The 19,832-nt window shown below is 40.7% G+C and overlaps 1 protein-coding gene and 1 non-coding gene across 5 annotated transcripts in view; both read left to right on the forward strand.

Moving 5' to 3' along the window:
- GNG12 (G protein subunit gamma 12) overlaps positions 1 to 19,832 on the forward strand; it is a 128,737-nt gene that overhangs the window by 39,264 nt on the left and 69,641 nt on the right. For all 4 annotated transcript variants that reach the window (XM_038001476.2, XM_007978345.3, XM_038001464.2 and 1 more), the window contains one exon: positions 14,519 to 14,568. The gene's annotated coding sequence lies outside the window, so the exon portion shown is untranslated. The remainder of the gene's footprint in view (positions 1 to 14,518; positions 14,569 to 19,832) is intronic.
- LOC119626400 (U7 small nuclear RNA) lies at positions 17,990 to 18,050 on the forward strand. Its single transcript, XR_005242566.1, has one exon. It is a non-coding gene; the product is annotated as a U7 small nuclear RNA (small nuclear RNA).

Below are 19,832 nucleotides of genomic sequence, written 5' to 3' on the forward strand. Positions count from 1 at the left end.
ACCCAAATGTATTGGAGACTCCTGGCAGAAGGGGCCTGAACTTCCTTCTAGTCTCTTCCAAGGAGTTATCTTAATATTCCACAGTGTTTCTGTGGCTGCTGGGCCCAAACCGCATGGAACCATACAACAAAAGTTGTGGGACAAACTAGTTGGCATTGAAATCTGAGCAGCCTTATTCAGATACAACTGGGGGAAAAACAAAAAAAGCTGCCACTGCCACAAGTAAGGCAGACAATGTCTTTATTAGCTTAATTCTGCAAGCATTTTTTAAAGGTAATAAAGCCTTAAGGCTTTAGTTAGAGGTAAAAGACTACAGAATATGCCAGATGCTTAGTAAAAATTCAGAATGTAGCCATGAGGTTTTCTATATTGAGACCCAGTGGGCAGATATCCGAATCTAAGGGGTAAAGCATACGTAGTTTAAAAATCGTGCCTTATCTTATGATTCACTTGGGGAAAGGGAAAATATTTATTTTTATAATGTGAACATCAGAAAAATCAAGTTCAATAAAATATTTCTGCCTAGTTGAGAATATGCATTCATTCATTCGGTAACAAAAAAAATGCGTATTTTTTCTTGAATGCCTAGCCTGTGTCAGGCGTTGCCTCAGGCACTGGGAGTACAATGGTAAACAAACAACATCCTTTTCTCATGGCGTTGACATTCCAGTGAAGGAGAGGGCTAATAATTCAATAGATAGAAAATAGAGTGCCAGGAAGGGGGAAGGGTTACATACCAAGAAGAAAACCAAAGCAGAGTCTGGGAAGAGAGAGTGGGGCCTTTCTGAGGAGATAGCGCTTGACCCAGAGACCTGAAGGAAGTGAGGCAGTGAGATGTGTAGGACTACAGTGTCTGTGAGAAGTTTAAGCAGAAGGAAGAACCTGTGTGAGGACCCCCGAGACAGAGCATTGCTTGGCAGATTTAAGGAGAAGAGGGGCTAGTGTGGCTGAATACAGTGAGCCAAGGCCATTTCTCATAGCGCCTGATGGGCCAAGGAGTGGATGTGAGTGAGTGTGTTAAGTATGCTGAGAAACTGTTGGAGAGTTTTGAGCTAGGAAGTAATGACTGATGGAAACTAGGTGGGGGGTTGAGGAGGGAAGCAAGTGTGAAGCCCAGATCAGCAGAGGGAACTCTTTAAGTCATCCAGGCGAGAGATGCTGCTAGTTTGCCCAGATGGGAGCAGAGGAGATGCCAATGCGTGACTGGATTCTAGAGGTATTTTGAAGGCAGAGCTGACAGGATTTGCTGATAGATTGGTTGGATATGCAGTTGGTGAGAAAGGAGCCAAAAATGAGTGAAGATTTTGGCTTGAACAAGGGCATGAATGATGGAGTCCTCCTGGTACCATTGATGTCCCCTGGGAGCCCCAAGAGGGGAGAGCAGTGTGGGAGGTGATTGTGGCCAGGGCACAATTGTTTGTGATGCCTTATTAAGCATCCTAGGGGAGATATTAAGAAGTCAGTCAGACAAGTATGTGTGGAGTTCAAAGAGCAAGCTGAGATGGGAGATAGAGATTTGAGAGTCATCAGATTTGAGGAAGAGGAGAGAATTCAGCAAAGGAGACTGAAAATACATATCAGTTTCCTAAGACACCTAAGGATGGGTATATCAGAATCTGATTAGGGATGATAAGGTTATCAGAAATGAGTGTGAATTTTAAAAGATTAAGAAAAACTGTATTTACATCATCAGTATCCACAATTATTCCTGGAATTAGGAGAGACATGTACACAGGAATAAAAGCTGGCTTTGACAAATAAGATAAATAGAACTGAATTTCAGAATTAACTCTTGCGTTACCCTTCCCCTGAGCCACTGTGAACCTTTTAGTTTTAGAAAATTAGATATAATTAAGTACATCCAGAGTGTTTTTTTCATTTATTAAAAATCTAGGGCGCTTCAAGTAAAGAGATAATTCTTGTGGGAAGGAAAACACATACATGTAGGAATGAAGTATGGACTGGGCATGGTGCCTCACACCTGTAATCCCAGCACTTTGAGAAGCCGAGGTGGGCAGATCACGAGGTCAGGAGTTTGAGATCAGCCTGACAAACATGGAGAAACTTTGTCTCTACTAAAAATGCAAAAATTAGCCGGGCGTGGTGGTGGCATGCACCTGTAATCCCAGCTACTCAGGAGGCTGAGGCAAGAGAATTGCTTAAACCTGGGAGGCAGAGGTTGCAGTGAGCCGAGATAGTGCCACTGCACTCCAGCCTGAGCAACATAGCGAGACTCTATCTCAAAAAAAAAAAAAAAAAAAAAAAGGAATAAACTATGGCCTGTGCAGTCAGGGGACTTTACAATCAAGTTGTTGATGCAGATACATAAATGGCCAACAGGAGATCCAAGGAAAAGGGATGGGCACAGAAGTGGCTGATTTGACAGATAGAACGTTGTTGAATGCCCTAAGCTGCCTTTAAATCTCCCTGCTGTGGTATAGTGGATGACAGATTTTTTTTTCTTGGCTCTGAGTTTTTTTGGCTAGTACAGTGATTATATGCTTGTATATTTCCCTAAATGATGGGCAATAGATTGTCTGTGTAGTTCAGAATGTATGTAAAATGGAAAGATCTGTAAGGATACCTGGTAGAGGGCGGGGGTGCAAACTAATATTACAATAGAGGCAGCAAAGATGGCTTTACCCAGGAAGCAGGTGGTAAGTGTAAGAACAGGTGGATTGTACTGGATATGCTGATTTTCTTCAGAATAGTCTTCCTGTTGAGTTATGGCTTTCAGTGGACTGTGTTGAACACAGATGAGTGTTTCGTTTCTGTTTTTTAATAAGCTGTTGATCTCTTGATGATACAGGAAAAGATGAGCAAGTCCTTAGAATCTGTATATCTTACTTCTTTGGTTTTCATTGACAGAAAAATTTCTTTGCTAATCCATATTTTGGTAGCTAGAGTTTAAGACTAAACTATTCTGTGGAGTCAAAGCCCCAAAACCAGCATGGGATACTTTATAGCACACCCACCTCACACATCTGTGAATGTGCAGGTCTTGGGGGGAGGCTCACAGTCTCACCTGATGAGCACTTCTCATTTTCTTCCTCTGAGTCCGAGGCCTGGGGAAGTACGCTCATCTGCACCCAAGGTCTGGCAGAGTGGAAACAAACCCTTCCGGCTCTTGTTTTTCTGATCCAGGCTGAGGGCAGTGCCCTTGGCTGCATCCTGCCCGCTTGTGCCACCTGGCTCTGCAGCAGACATAACCTGAATATGTCTTGCTGTGATTCTATGTCTGACGCAAAGGTGTCGGCAAAAAGAGTAATAGCATTAGAGAACTAAACCTCTTGGGCAAAATGTTTATTTTCAATATGTAGCAAAATCTTTGTTACCTAGACTACTCCAATAAAACCAGAATTTTTAGAGGGCCTCATAGTTACATATCACCAGTAAAAAGTACTGCTAAATTTTACTCTTAATTTTTTTTTTAGTTTTCTGAGGCTAATGAAAAGTATTTTTAATATAGTTCCATTCAAACACAATTAGATGTTAGAAATATCTTTTCATCGAAAGCTAACCAAAAATGTGTTAGAAATCATTGCTTTTGTCGGAGAAAGATTCTAAGGCACGTATCTTCATCCATTCCTATGTCAGGATTCTCACCAAAGAGCATTAGCCTGGATGACATTTCCTGAGCTTCCTGGGGGGATGCCTTTTGAATCAGGACTTAATAGCGGGCCCTTGGTCTTCCATTGAAGTCTTTCTGCATCTTCTGCAGACCGAAGGCCATGTCACCTATTTTATTCATTACCACCCTTGTAAGGAAAGGACTGCTCTTGAAGAGCTTTTGCTTCCTTTTATTGGACAAGAACTGTGTGCCTCCGCTTGGAGCTCCCGCTGCTTTAGTCAACAGCACTGTAGCTAAAGCACAAGTATAGCCTTTATCTCATTCACTATCCTCATCATTTTCTTTTTTGTAGTTCTGTATGGGCCACTTCCCCACCATCATTCATTCTATAAAGATTTGTCGGCCACTCTCTGCCTGCCACATATTGCCACAAAGTAATATCCTATTGTGACTGTATTTATTGGAAACTATAATGCGTTCTTGTTGTCTTCTAAACCTTCTTAAATCTGTCAAACAGTAAGAATGTAAGCCATTGCAATAAGTAAGGCATGGTAGGATTCCTGGTTAACAAAGATATATGAAAATATGTATACTAATCTTCCTGTGTAAGTAAACTAATTTATTTTAGGAAGATTTTCAATGTCAGAAGTTAAAGCTGGCCAGGCACAGTGGTTCATGCCTTAAATCCTTATGCTTTGAATCCTCAAGCAGAAGAATGGCTTGAGGCCAGGAGATTAAGACCAGCCTGGAAAACGTAGCAAGACACTATCTCTTTAAAAAAAAATACAAAAACTAGCTGGGTGTGGTGAAGTGACCCTGTAGTCCCAGCCACTAGGGAAACTCAAGAGGATTTTGTGAGCCCAGGAGATAGGGGCTGCAGGGAGCTGTGACCTGATCATACCACTATACTCCAGCCTGAATGACAGAACCAGACACTGTCTCAAAACAAAACAAAAAAGTTAAAGCTGAAAGATTGTTTGGTTAACTTTCAGTTAACAACAACAACTAATTTCAGACGACTCTTCGGGCTGATTGCCGTGAAGTATGCAATTATCTGGTGTTAGCACACAGATAGTAATCACTAAGCCCTCAGCTAGGCTTTTGCTTTGCAAATATTATTCAGTGTAAATTATGGCAAATAATATAGGAGCCTTGGAGAAGCCACTAAGCTATTCCAAAACGTTCTGTTATTCAAAGGATCCAAGTTAGCTTGGGAGGTCAGTCACTTGTAACTTTGCACCAGTTCCTATACAAAAAACTGTGTCATAAATCCCATTGCCCACTTCATGTACGTCACAAACTCTGAGTAGGCTGACCAACCATCTTGGCTGCGTAGCACTGAGGGGATTCCTGGGACATGAGACTTTCAGTACAAAAACTAGGAAGTCCCAGTCAAAGCAAGATGAGTTGGTTTTTCCTAGTCAGAAGCTGGATCGATCAACAGAAAGGAATATTGATAAATCCTGTCTTCTAAAACCAGCAGCTTACCTGTAAAATGGAGATAATTCTGCCATCCTCTTAGGGTTGTGAAGAAGGCCTGCTCAAGCGGCCTGCTCACTCTTTCTTTTTGTTGGGTTAGGTAGCTGGCTATTGGTTTTTCCTTGGAATTGGAAACCGGCATTGACTCTGATGAGGTTGTGGCCATGGTACAGTTTATCTTCTTGCTCTCTCTCTAGAGGTCTATTGCTCAAAAGGGCCTGGGCTGTCCCCGCTGTCTGTGATAACTCTTTCTGATGTGAAGATGCTAGAGATTCTGGGTCATTTCCATTGGTCCTGTGGTTTTCACTATGGTTACCTCCTTTAGGTTTTGCCTGGCTGTTGCCTGTTAGTTAATAAGGACTCTCTCCACTTGAGAACTCTTTGCCCCAGGGCACCAAGCTCTTTGCCTCCCCCAGTGTGCGTAGGGACTCACTTCCTCTCAGGCTTTGGCACGAGCTTTTCCCTCTACCTTACTTATACCTCCCTCCTTTCCTCTTGTGGTAAACCCTGGTCATTTCGTACAGTTTAGCTTCCACCCTGCTTCCTCCTGGAAGCCTTCTGTGATCATCCCAGACTGGTATAAGTGTCCCCTGTGTTCTCAGAGTTAGCTGTCCTTACTGTAATTAGATTATTTGCCACTGGAGCTATGGTGGCCTCATGAGTTGTTTATATGACTTATTGTGGGTTCCTTGAGGAGAGGGACTATATATATACACACATATTTATACACATACATATATATACATATATATAGACACACACACATATATATATACATACACAGAGAGAGAGAGAGAAGGGAGAGACAGGGTCTCACTCTGTCACCTAGGCTGGAGTGCAGTGGCCCAATCTCTGCTCACTGCAACCTCCACCTCCCGGGTTCCAGCAGTTCTCCTGCCTCAGCCTCCCAAGTAGCTGGGATTACAGGCACATGCCATCATGCTTGGCTAGTTTTTTGTTGTTGTTTTTGTATTTTTAGTAGAGATGGGTTTTCACCATGTTGGCCAGGCTAGTCTCGAACCCCTGACCTCAAATGATCTGCCCACCTTAGCCTCCCAGAGTGCTGGTATTACAGGCATGAGCTACTGCATCTGGCCCATAGAGGGACTATATTTTGTTCTCTGTTTTGTCCCTACCACCTTCCACATTGCCAAACACATAGTAGGTTCAGAGACACTTATAAGCAGCAGGATGGTGGAAGAGCTAACAAGCTACAGACCCTCTTCTACAGTTTTCTTTGGCCTTGCTCTGTGGCTGTCCATCATTGTCCCTCCAGTTCTCCTTGGGAGATATAGCTATGCTAGATCTTTCTCAAAAGACCCCAATCCTCTCTATCTGGGGACCACCGTCCAATTTAGTGTTAGGTACTAATTTGTCCCACAAGGCACTGGGCACGTTATGGAAATACACACGAAACAGCTAACCTCAACTGCCAAGGGTTACATAAATATCCGCGGGGAGATACAGAATCTGAAAGTAGTGTGTAGGCTGGGGTATTGACTTTTGTTTTTGGTGTATATATACGGAATAAAAATGTTTCTACTGTAACAGGTATTCCAATAAAATGTTAAATCATCCCCAGTTTTGAAGATCTCACGGCTCACAGGCTATACTGTATTAAATTGTAAATTTTGGATGTTTTCATTTCATAATTCAATCCAGATTATTTCTTTCTCCCTAGTTAACATTAATCATTTCCTGTGAATTTTCCTAGTATTAGGAAACAGATGTCCCATATTTTTATCTGAGTTTTTCCCAAATGCTGACCAAGACTTTAGTGCTTGTGTGCTGTGTGTCTGTGTGTATACACAGTGAATTTTTGAGAAATAAGTTATATCTGAATTTGCAAATAAAAGCATCACAGATATAGCTATGTATTTATACAGATTTGTACATGGTTGGAAACATTCTTAGACATTCTGTTTAATGTAGTTTAGTATTATTTGGCTAATGCAGACCTCCAGCCTAAGAATGCATTAGAAGTGTCTCATGATGGTATGTTTGCCAAAATAAGGAATGGTGTAGCAAAGAGAATATAGTTAGTGCAACCTGTACTTTAATGCTCTTATTTTAATTACATTTTTTAAAAAACTGTTGTCTCTTAACTATGAAAATTCTTCCCCCATGTCTCTGTAAAACGTTGAACAAGTGCTCCTCCATGCAGAGAAAGATGCCAGGTGATTTAGGAGATACGACTAAAATGTGGACCGTTGGGACCTTACCACCCAGTAAGAGAAGTGCAGCACATTCCCAAATATCTGTGATAAAAAGTAGGAGGTGGAAAAGGTTGTAGAAATTGTAAGAGAAGAGTGGTTTCATTGAGCCAAAGAATGAGGGAATACTTGGGAGAAGAAGTGGTATTTATGCCAGGTAAAAAAATAATAATAATAACTTAAAACTTAATTTAGGTTTAAGTTATTTATTTTGTCTGTATAAAAAACTATGTGAGGGTAGATCCATTTTGTGAGCCATTGTTACAGTAAATTTGCTGAAATAATGCTAACATTTCTTGAGATCCTCCAGTGAAGTAAACACGGTTCTTGGATGCTGTGTGTAAAGGCTTTCTAATAGGAAACAATATAGAATTGGTGCTTTGAATAATAATCCATTTTGTACAAAATACGTCTTTTCACTTTTACCTCGTAAGCTTCCTTTCACAAGGGGTCCTGTGACTCAGAGAAAGAGGGATTCAGCTGCAGGATTCAGTGATCCTGTCTCAGTCACCTGGCCTGTTTGGATCTGTTTTCTCTGCTGTACAGGCAACACTGTTATACTCCCCAGTTCACTCACAAGGTTGCTATGACAATCAGCGTGGATATAAATTGACTTTGAAATTCAATCAAAAGCCAAACATTTTGCCAGGAAGCAGTATCATATCTCTTGAGGTTTATACAAAATATAGCTGTTACACATTATTTATGAAATGCTATGTAAGTGAAAAGATACTTTCATACTTACTTGCGTAAGTTTTGGGAATCTATTTGTGGCAAATGTATATATTACCTGTTGATTACTGTGCACTACAAAGAACTTATTCAAACTTACAAGAAAAACATCAGGTTCACAGTACATGAATAACCAAAAAATATAAAATTATTGTTTTTCAAGGTGACACACCATTAATAAACATGTAAAAATGTTGATCCTAATGCTCTTACAAATACAAAATAAAACAGTCTTAATACTATTTTATGTATAAAATATGAAGATCTCAGGAACTGTGCATTATTTTGCTGGTGATATTATTGTATGCTAATAAAAATCCTTTTTTTTTTTTTTTTTTTTTTTGAGACAGAGTCTCGCTCTGTCGCCCAGGCTGGAGTGCAGTGGCGCGATCTCCTCTCACTGCAAGCTCCGCCGCCTCCTGGGTTCACGCCATTCTCCTGCCTCAGCCTCCGAAGAAGCTGGGACTACAGGCGCCCGCCACCACGCCCAGCTAATTTTTTTGTATTTTTAGTAGAGACAGGGTTTCACCGTATTAGCTAAGATGGTCTCAATCTCCTGACCTCGTGATCCACCCACCTTGGCCTCCCAAAGTGCTGGGATTACAGGCGTGAGCCACCACGCCCAGCCAATAAAAATCCTTTTAAAAGCAAAAGCTAGTAATTCTACTGTTAGGAATTTAGAGAAGCCAGAGAAATAAGATAAAAGAATGAAAAAGCCAAGTCATGAAGATGTCCAATGTAATCATGTTTGTGATAATAAAAACTGGCAGTAACTTAACTATCCAGCATTAGGGGATTGATTTAGGAAATTGTGGCTTTTCAACATGAAACACTTATGTCTATGTGTAGAAATGCTAAAATATTTAAAGTGAAATTTTAGAAAGAAATAGTAGCCGTAATTCATGGAGTTTGTCCTAGTGGCACTGTGTCAAGATTTTCTTTTTTTATCCTTACAGCAAGTGTATACAAAAGGTAATATTAGCCCCATTTTACACGTTAGGAAATTGAGAACTAGAGATAAATTGTTCAAGGACTTGCGTCTCATTAGTTGAGGATCTGACATTCAAACCTAGATCTGCCCAATTCCAAAGCCTTTACTACCAATACCGTATAAACTATGGCCATAGTCACATAAAAGCACATGTTTCTATCAAAGGTAACATGCAAAAATAAATAGCAGCACTAGGATGCTGGAAATATGGGTAAATTCCAAAGAAGCTTGCCATCCTTTTAAAACTGTGATTGTCCTTTCAGTACAAAAATGGGAAAAAAATTATGTTGAGTATAACATTTCAATTTCTTGTTTACTCTTTTTCACTTATTCTCTTAAAGTGTGATGAAATAGGAATCTACGTGTATTTTTTAAAATTTATACTGTCTTTGGCATTATCAGAATACTTTTCCCCCAACTCATCTGCAAGTTAGTTGAGTATATATACCACCAGTTCCTCAATTGAAAACAAAACTTTGTCTTCAGAAACTCTCTGTAGATTAGGACAGTAGCCAGGTAAAAAGAGTTTCTCCTGATGAACAGCCTAGACCAGCTCTTCCAGCCAAGAGCCAGTCCCAAGGTGGAGATAATGGGGTGGTACCATTTGGTTAAAGTAGGCCAGTTCAACCTTTTGGGGTGTGCCATTCTCTGGGACAGAAGCCCTTGTACAATGGGGCAAAATGCCAGCATTTTAACCCACTGATTTTTAACCTTTGGAGCTCAGGAATGAATTTATAATTCTTTGACACATATAGTATTACTTTACAAAGTTGGTAGCCCTCCAAGCATCTAATAAAGGCAAATTCGTAAGATAGACTTAAAGCATAGGGTTTCACTCAACTATGCCCCACCTTTGTGGAGCATTTACCTTTTATCCCTACAGTAGGGTCCTTTATGTGTGTCAAAATCCCTTTTACGTCTGTTTTTGCCTTTTGAGATAACATATCAGAATTTGCAAGTGAAACCATATAGTACCCATGCTGTTCCATAGAGTAGCTGCCTCTGTGGCTGCTTGGTCACTTGAAATGTGGCTCATACAACTGGGGAAGTGAGTTTTTAATTGTATTTAAATTTAAAGACCCACATGTACCTATATTGGACAGCATGGTTCTAGACTTCTTAATGCTTTTTTGACATCCTCCCTTGGATGTCTCAAAGTTAACCAGATCACATCAGAATTCTTGATTTTTTTTCTGCCCTCAATCTGTTTTCTCCCTGAGTAAATGAAACCATCATTGACCAAGTTGCTTGACCCCCTGTATCGACTTCATCAGCAAGTCTTAATTGTTTTACCTCTGGAACCTATACTGAATTCATCTACTTCTCTATATCTGAGGTACCATATCTCACCTGAACAATCAAATGGCCTCACACTTGGTCACCATTTGTTCGCTATTGCCTCTTCAATGCTCCTCCCTACAGCTGCTGAAGAAACCTTGTTAAACTCTTCATTAGGTCACTTCACTCCTTGCATGTATGAAAAAAATTGTAGAACTTATTGTTTAAAATGATCTTATTTACTTATTTGTATACGTGTTTGTTTGCTTTCCCCCATTACAATGTAAGGGCCTTAAGTCAATAATGTAATTATACTTCATTCACCACTGCATCTCTAGCACCTAAAACCATCCCTGGCACATGATTTACATTCAGTATACCTCTCAATAATAACTAAATTAATGTCACTATTTCTTATGTAAGGAGATGATATGGCAAGAGTCAATACAGATTTATGGTTTGGTTGTTAATAACAAGTGATGCTGACATCCATTTACTTACATGGGAAGGTGGTGGATTCTTTTACATTCTAGATGCAGTATAAAGGGTGGATGTTATGGCTAGCTGTATTTATCTGCAAGTGGGTAGGCTGGGCCACAATCCTGATGCAATCTCTGACCAGGCTAGAGAGAGCTCCTTCTCTTCCTAGAAATCAGTGTATGTTCTAGATCTTAAAACTTTTTGCCTTTCTCACTGTTAGAGGAAAGTATTCTTCTACAAGTTCAAATTCCATAGCCATCCGAGGGGAGTTTAGTTAGTAATGGAAAGAAATATATCCTGGAACTCCAGGGTAGAAATATCCAAGCCATGTCCAGGCAGCCAAAGGAAATTTTTTAGCATGTGTCTTTTCTGGCAGTCCTTGATAATGGCCAGCCAAGACTTTGGGTATGCTGTTGCTTAAGCACGTTATTACTTAGTTCTACATGCAAAGTAAAGTAAAACTGATGAACTTGGAGGTGTGAGCAAGTCTGCCAAGCTCTGAGTTGCTTCTCCTCCCTCCGGTACTGAACAGGCCTAGGAAGTGACCATCTCCTTGGTACCGGCTGGATTTAAAAGATAAAGTCAAAACTTGCTTTGTTAAAGTCTGTATTTGAAGATTCTTTATCCTAAGGCATTTTTATCAGGCCTGGGTTGATAGCCTTGGCTCCTGTCCTTTCAGTGCTATTCCAGTGTTTTCCTGTGTGTGTCTTTATCAAGTATCTGCCATATACCAAGCACCTTACTAGGTCCTGGAGAGACAAAAATGAGCTAGACACATTATTAACCTTCAGGGATTCTGCAAACATGTGGGGAGAGAGACCGATAAATGGAAATCTTAAAATATAGGAGATACCAGAGTAAAGTAAGTACAGGGGCAATGAAGGTAGAGGGAAGGGTACCCTAGTTGGAGGCAGGCATGGAGTGTGAGGTCTAGAACCAAATTGTCTGGGTTTACGATTTGACTCCGCCAGTTATGAGCCATGTAACCTTAGGCTACTGGCTTAACCTCTATGCCTCAATTTGCTGTCCTACTAAACGGAATAATGAAAGAATCTTCCTCATAAGATTACTAAGGGGATTAAAGGAGCATGTAAAGCATTTGAACAGTGCCTAGCACATTAAAAAACCAGCTTTTAATATTACCAATAGTACACTCATGTGCATATAATGAAATTTCAGTCAACTATAGGCTGCATCTGTGGCAGTGGTCCCATAAGACTATAATACCATTGGTACCAACTGAATGTGTTTTAAACAAAGCAACCTATTTTAAAGATGATAATACCGTATTTTTACTATACCTTTTCTATGTTTAGATACACAAATACTTACCATTGTGTTATAGTTGCCTACAGTATTCAGAACAGTAACACGCTGTCCAAGTTTGTAGCCTAGACACAATAGGCTCTACCATGTAGCCCAGGTGTGTGGTAGGCTGTACCCTCTAGGTTTGTGTAAGTACACCCTACGATATTCACATGATGAAATCCCCTAAAACTTCATTTCTCAGAACACATCGCCCTCCTTCAGGGACACATAACTATAGTAGTATATAATTGCCATTTGAATCGAATGAATACTACCTTACTGTCACTACTGCAGAGAAGTTGTTGCTAAGCCAGTCGAGAGTATTCACACAGGCTTCCCAGAGGTGGTGACTTTTGAACTGAGATGTGAAGACCCACTGATACTGTAGGGAAAGGACATGTTTGGCAGAAAGAGCAGAATCCACAAAGGCATAGAGGAGTGAATTTTGGGACCTGTCAGTGAGCCGCCTGAGGGAGAGTCCAGGCATGAGGCCATAGGGGCTTTTTAGAGTAGTCTGAGGAGCTTGGCCTTGATCCTAAAACCTAGAGGAAGCCACGGAAGGATTTTCAGCAGGTTCAGGGCTCTCCATGGGAGACTGGGTGGCAGCACTTTGAGTGGCCTTAGCTCTACGATGTCACTGACCAGCCTCCGTCTCTGTGATTTGGCAGAAAGCTTGCATGTGGTGGGCTGATTTTGCTCACTGAGTGTGATTCTTTTGGGGCCTATGGATTAATAAAGTGAAAAGGATGTGTTTTCTTAATTCTTTTACTTGATTCTTCCTAACTCCCTACCCCTGCTGACACAGATATAGGGATACCTATCTAAAAGACTCGTTTGAGAATCTTTCAGCATCTGATGAAAGCACTAGGCCCTTCCCTCAGAAAAATCACCAAAAGAAGATTTTCCGTGGACCTCACATTAACCTCCCCGACCACCACCACCTTAGTCATCGAGACAAACCTCCAGACCCGGTGCAGCCTTTTCGACCCCGCCTGCTATGGTTTTTGTGCTCAGATCCCAAATTGTTTTAAATTTAATTTGCTAGTGCATCCAGTAACTGTTCATCTGCCATCACTGCTATTATCTAACCATGTTATCATGAGAGCAGACTTGGATCATTTGATGGTTATAATTAAAACTGAAAGTAATTATCTTATTTTGAGCTGTTCAAATTTAATTGAGAGGGTAGTGGGTAAAAGCATGAACTCTGGAGGCAAACGACTTAGATTTGAATCTCATCCCTGTCACCATCTCACAGTCTTGTGTAAATAGTGTAACCCCTCTGTGCCTCAGTTGCCTCGTTACAAAATGAGAATAATATATTTACCTCATAAAGTTACTGTGAGGTTTAAGTGAGGTAACACAAGGGCATGCCAAGAACAGTTCCTGGCACATAGTAAGTGCTATATATAAGTATTTGCTGTCATTTTGTCTGATTTCTGTTAAAATGACATCATGAAATGGGAGTAATGATAGATGACTGAGAGAAGGAAAATAGGTGAATAAGATCTTCATATGTGTCGGACTTCTTGAAGCCTTGCCAATACCTGAAGGCCAAGAATAGGTTCCCTAGACCCGTGCTGTCTAGTATGGTAGCCCCTAGCCATGTGTGGCCATGGACTACTTGAAATGTGGCTAGCTCAAGTTGAGAGGTACTGAATCTTGAAGATTTAGTCTTAAAAAAGTAAAATATCTTATTAATGATATCTGTATTATGTGTTACAATAATACTCTAGATAAATTAGGTTAAATTAAATATTAAAATTAATTTATTTTTTGCTTTTTAAATGTGGCTACTAGAACACCTAATATTATGTTTAGTTATTAAATGTATTTTATTATAATTATGTATAGTTATAATTAATATATATAATACAATACATAATTTTATATTATTAATCTAATTATTAAATATATTTAATATTATGTTTTAATAGTATGTGGCTTGGGTTATATTTCTTTTGAACAACACTACCTTAGGCTTATTGTTATCAATTAAGACAAAAATCTGTGTTTATGTATATGATCAGATAGCCACGATTAGAATGTCTTGTACACTCCTCCTCTGCCCTTCAAGTTATGTTGGACCACCAGTGTTTTAGGTGGTGTCTTAGAGGGAGCCATGGCTGGGTCCTAGCATAAAGAGATTGAGAGACCAAGGTAAGGGCAACAGCTAGAGAGGCTTCCCCTGACTTGGAGAGGTTTGGAAAAAACACTACCATTTATAGTTACACTGGCCTCAGATTTTGAGCACTCCCCAAAGTAGATGAGAGCATGCTCTCTCTATTCAGGAAGTTAAACTGTGTTGGCAAAAAATGTTCCCTCTTCCATCAGGAGCCAGAAAAAGCTTTGTTCATCTTTCACTACATGAATAAATGCTCAATGTTATGGCAGTCACTTGGGATCGAAAGCACACCCTTTCCAAATGTGATTTACTTATGGAATGTTTATTTAATTCTATTTCAGATTCATTCCACTTAAAACCTGAAAACATTGGACCACACAAAGTCTTACTGGTAAGTTCTTCATTTCTTAAACAAAGTGACTGTTTGACTTTATTTTTGACATGACATTCACACTTCTAGGTTAGATGCTTCCTTACCAGTGCTATGATGAGATGTCTATTTATTTGTACTTTTCTTTAATCTCTATAATGATTTATGATGTTTCCATGCCTTAAAAAAACAGAGCAACCCATGTTCCTTTGTAAGACCATGGGCAGGATAAAGATCCATGATTACATGCCAAATACTATTAAAATAAAAACTTTTTTGGGTAATGAAACTATTTCCAGGCCTCTGTTGATGGTCTGCTTGTTTCAGGCAGTATCCAAAACAACAGAGTGTTATTTCAGCCAAGGAATTCAGACAGTCCCTTGTAGTGTGTTGTAATGAAAATTGGCTCACAGCTACAACATAAAACATACTGGGGCTCTACTCTTTATTTCTGTATTTTTTTCTCCCATCTCTTATCTCACCTAAATGTGATTATTGTGAGGTAATAGTTCTGCCATGGTAGAAAACTTCCTTAAGAGCTAGGAAAATAATGTACTTTTTAAAAGTGAGAAAGCTTCTGGGGCTTCATATAGCATCACTGCCTAATATTGTGGTTATTTGCAATGTGTATCAGTTATCTTATGCTGCATAACAAACCACCCCAAAATTTACTGCCAGCATTTTGAGTCAAAATTTACTGGCTCAGAATAACAATGCTTTATTTATCTCACCATTCTGTGGGTTGGTGATTTGGGCTGGGCTCAGCTACGTGATCCTTCTCCTTTCACTTGGGACTATTCATGTATCTGCAGGTAGCTGCAGGTCCATGTCAGCTAGGCTTTGTTTCTTGGGGTCACTGACTGTCAGGTGGAGTGTTAATGATGACTAAGCCATGTATCTCATCATCCTGCAAGTTACCCTAAGTGCGTTATAAATCGTAAGTATAATTAAAATAAATTAATTGATTGTGGATCTCCAGTCGTCCAGTGTTCTGAAAAAGGCAGTAGCCTGCTTGGTAGAGGTAAAAGGAATAGACAGTGAGTGATCAAATGGTAGTGGTGGGATTAACAATAACAGCAACAATAGTAATAATGAGTAGCTACTGTGTATTGAGCACTGTGTGTCAGGTACTGTGCTGCCTTATGTAGAATTACTTGAGATTTACAAGAAAAATCTCCTTTTCAATTGCTTTTGTACTACTTTTGTAGTATATTCCACCATTAGTGAATTACTTCTATGGGGTTTTTTCCTCTTCAAAATGCCTGGTTAAAATGTACCTGTCCTTGATAAAGAAAAGACACTACGCTCTTATCAACTGTTGACAACATACAGTCAAGCCCAAGGTTCTAGAGAGAGGTAGAAGGCATTTTGATTTGGTGGGAGGAGTTGAGGGAGGGAGAGCAACCAGTAGCACTAAAGAGAGAGTAGGTGTGGATGCTCAGGAATGGCCCAGGGGCACTGGCTGCCCATGGGGGATGGAGGGTTGGGAAGGTGAGCAGGAACACAGGATCCAGGGTAGAGAGAATGAGATATTTGCTGACTTGATGAGTTGGCCCAGGGCTATTGCTGGTTCAAGGCCATCACCCTGTGGCTGCCACTGCATGGCAGCATTTGTAAAACTCCTCCCCTCACCATCTGGTTTGTTTCCTCTTATGTTGATTACTGTTGATCTGATGTATGTACCTGTCTTCAAAGATTCTTGAGATGGCCTTTAAACATAGGTATAATATAACGCGATTAAGAAAAATAAGGGAGGAAATCTGTGGAGAAGGAAAAGTGGGGTGAAGTCAGAGATAAAATAAGGCCCCAGTTCATGGGAGAGAGGCCATTCGTTTGCTGTCAGGTCCCACAGTCTTACCTCTAAGCTTCCGAGCAGTCAGTATAAGAAGGAAAACATGCTCCGTTAACAACTTATGGTGGCTGGAAGATAAAAGCACACGAGTTACTCAGAAGAAGCAAGGTTGATCATGATTCAAGGCTCAGAGAAATGTCTTCAGAGTGCTCATAAAGCGAATGCCACACAGAGTGGCTGACAACATCCCTGTAGGAAAACAATGAGGACTGCCTCTTGTGCAGGCGAGTGATGTGACAGCTGAGTCCAGTCCAAGAGAAACCCCTCTAGTTCAGGTGTGCATTTCTCTGTTGGTCTTGCTTAGTCCAAGGATGAAATGTAATTGTTTCAACTGAAATAACAAATACATATATTCACAACCCTCCTCCCCTCTCCACCTCATAATGGACTTCAGATTGTCACAGCTGTCTTGATGCTGAGCCTTGGCATTTTAGTTATGGACCAGATTGGACACGTGAGTTGAAATCTACTTACCATCCCTGTTCTGAAAGAAAAACAAACAACTTCCTGATAGTGCTCTGTGAATGTTATTTCTCTCAATTCTCAAGTCATTCTACAGTGACTCAGTCTGTGTTGTGGCTTTTGAAACACAGAATTTACATTGACCCTGCATGATCCTCTTCCCTTGCTCCATGTCTCTCTCCTTCTCTTTTGAGCCCTGTGGTTCTAGGTTCATTTCTTACACTGGAACATTCAGTGCCTTTTGGGGGCAGTTTGAGAGGCTCATGAGACTTGACTCCAAGTCTCGCTATTTGATGGTAGCGAACTATAAACTAGGCTACTATTGTCCATTTCTGGGTCCCTCCTCTTCTAATGAGTAACCTTAATACTTATTACAAGAGGTAGTATCCGATAGTGTAGGGAAGGTGAGCAGGAGTGCAGGATCAGGGGTGGGGAGAATGAGATATTTGCTGACTGGCGGCACTGGTAAGATGAACTGTTGGTGCAGAGAATGATAGGGAATAATGTTAAGCCTAGACTTTTTTGCAAGAATGTCATAGGAAGAAAAAATTTTAATTCATTTAGAGTCGTTATCAAAGAGGAGCCCAGAATTCCACAAGGACTACCCATGAAGGGGAATTTCCTTTGGGACTTTGTTTTTCTTTAGATCAAGTTTATTAGGAGTATTTTGGTTGCAAGCAACAGAAATATAATTCAAACTAGTCTCTTGACTTATATGATTAGGATGGCCATACTAGTAAGGGCTTCAGGCACAGCTGTATTCAGGAGTTCCAAAGATATCATCAGGCCATTATCTTTCACTCTGTCTTGACTTTACTTAGCTCTCTCAGCTTCATTCTCAGACATGCTCTCCCTTACCATGGTGGCAGAGGTAGCTATCAGTAACTGGGTTTCTGTCATTCTCACAGCTATGGGTGCCTCTTTTGCCATACTTCTAGCAGTAGTAAGTACCAAGGAGGGACCTTGACCGGCCCAGATTGGATTGCCTGCCTGAATCAGCATGGCCAGAAATAGGCAGTCGACAATAAGCAGCATCACTTTAGCTAAGGCCTGTTCATGTGTCCCATGAGAGAGGGTAAATCCCACCAGAATTACACAGAATGGGTTCCCCATAAAAAAAAGGAGGGGTAGTGTTACAGCTCTTTTAGAATTTGTCTAGCAGGTTTCCTGTTTTCACTGGAAGACTCCCCACATTAAATACATTTAAAAAATTAAAAAATGATAAAAAGGAGGGTTGTTGCTACCAGAAGGAAGGAAGGAGAGATTGAGAATGCCAAACAGATAAATGTTCTAGGTACCAGAGTCCACTAGTTTAGACATTCTTCATTTGGAGTCTGTTAAACTTGAAAGGTTGGAAATTAGATTCTGCACAGTTACGTTGACTACCTACTTAAGGTTTGGTGTCATGATCCAGACTACCAATAAGGAACATGTGGAGAGGACAAGGATGGGTAGCACCACTTTGAGATCTGGTGGGCAGCTCTTGGCCTGAGGACCTCATGTTGAATCCTCAGGATCTACAGGAGTGGTTCTTAATCTGGAGATTATGAATATACTTCAACAGATCTATGAACCTTCTGTCATTATTTGCAAAATTGTACATATGCACTTTTTTTAATTGGAGAAAGTATTATGTTTTCCATCATTGTGTCACAGGACTCCATGCCTGCCCCCTCCCCTGGGCCCCCCTTGCTTAAAAACCATTGCTTCAGACTTACTCTAGTTGTTTTAGACTTGGCTAGCTTAATCTCACATGTTCCTTTCTTGTCTTGGCTCAATTAGTAAAGTGTAGTGTCTATGATAAACATTATGGGACAGACACAGTGACATCAGTGGCTGAGCATGTTGCGTTAAATTATATGTTAAGCTTTTTAGGCACATATGTACACTTTCCACTATCATAGTTGCCATTTACCTAATGCCGGGCTCTGTGCTAAGTGCTTTACATGCATTCTCTGAACTCTATATTTATATACATGATTATAATTCTGGGAACCTCAGATCCACCTGCTGGAACCAGCTCCTTCCAGCTGCCTCTCCTGGAACACTGGATACAAATTCTGAGTTTTTCCTCTCCCCTATGTCTGCTGTGGTGGGTCCATGTCTCTCTACCTTCCCACCCACAGATGATAGCATCATAAAATCAGAGTGTTGTACAAGACCCATAAGATCATACTTGTCAGTGGCTTTCAAACTCTGCTTTTTGGTTTTCTAGCTCAGGGACTCCCAAGGAGGAAGGATGGGCAGGACCCAAGTCCCTTTCCTGCTTCAATCACAAATTTGCTGAAAACCACTCATCCGGGACAATATGAGACCTCACGGATAGATGTCAGGCTTGAGGTTGAGTACAGGTTCCTACTACTTTACTTACTTACCCGTGTGACCCTGGGCAAGTTGCCTAACTTCTCTGAGCCACAGTTTTCTTATCTGTCAAATACATGCCTCAAGGAGTTGTTAGAGGGACTGAATGAGGTAGTGTCTGTGAAGTCCATGGCCCAGTGCCTGGCACATAGTCAGGACTTACCAAAGGTTAACTGCATGTAACTAATATATTGTACAATGTGACCCACGAGTCATAGTTAAGACTCAGCTTCATTCTTATCTCCCACTGTTCCTTTAAAGTTTATTCAGGGAGGTGTGTTGTACCCCATTTCCTGATAATAACTTGATCAGGCCCATGACTTTTCTGGTTACTTTTCTGGTAATGAGAAGTTCTAAGGCCACTTGAAGTCAGCCTGCCTCTCTCTCTGTCTCTCTGTCTCTCTCTCTCTCTCTCTCTCTCTCTCTCTCTCTCACTCTCTCACACTCTCACTCTTTCTCAGCATGCACACACACATGCACACAGGCTCATTTTGGAAATTTGAAATGCCCTCTTTGGTCCATAAAAAGTCAGTATTCATTCCAAGGGAGGACTTCCCTCCATCCAGCCACCAAGGGCCACTTCCTCTTCCAGCGGCCTCCAGCTGCCCAC

Source organism: Chlorocebus sabaeus, chromosome 20 (genome assembly GCF_047675955.1).
Source record: "Chlorocebus sabaeus isolate Y175 chromosome 20, mChlSab1.0.hap1, whole genome shotgun sequence".
Classification (NCBI taxonomy): Eukaryota; Metazoa; Chordata; class Mammalia; order Primates; family Cercopithecidae; genus Chlorocebus; species Chlorocebus sabaeus.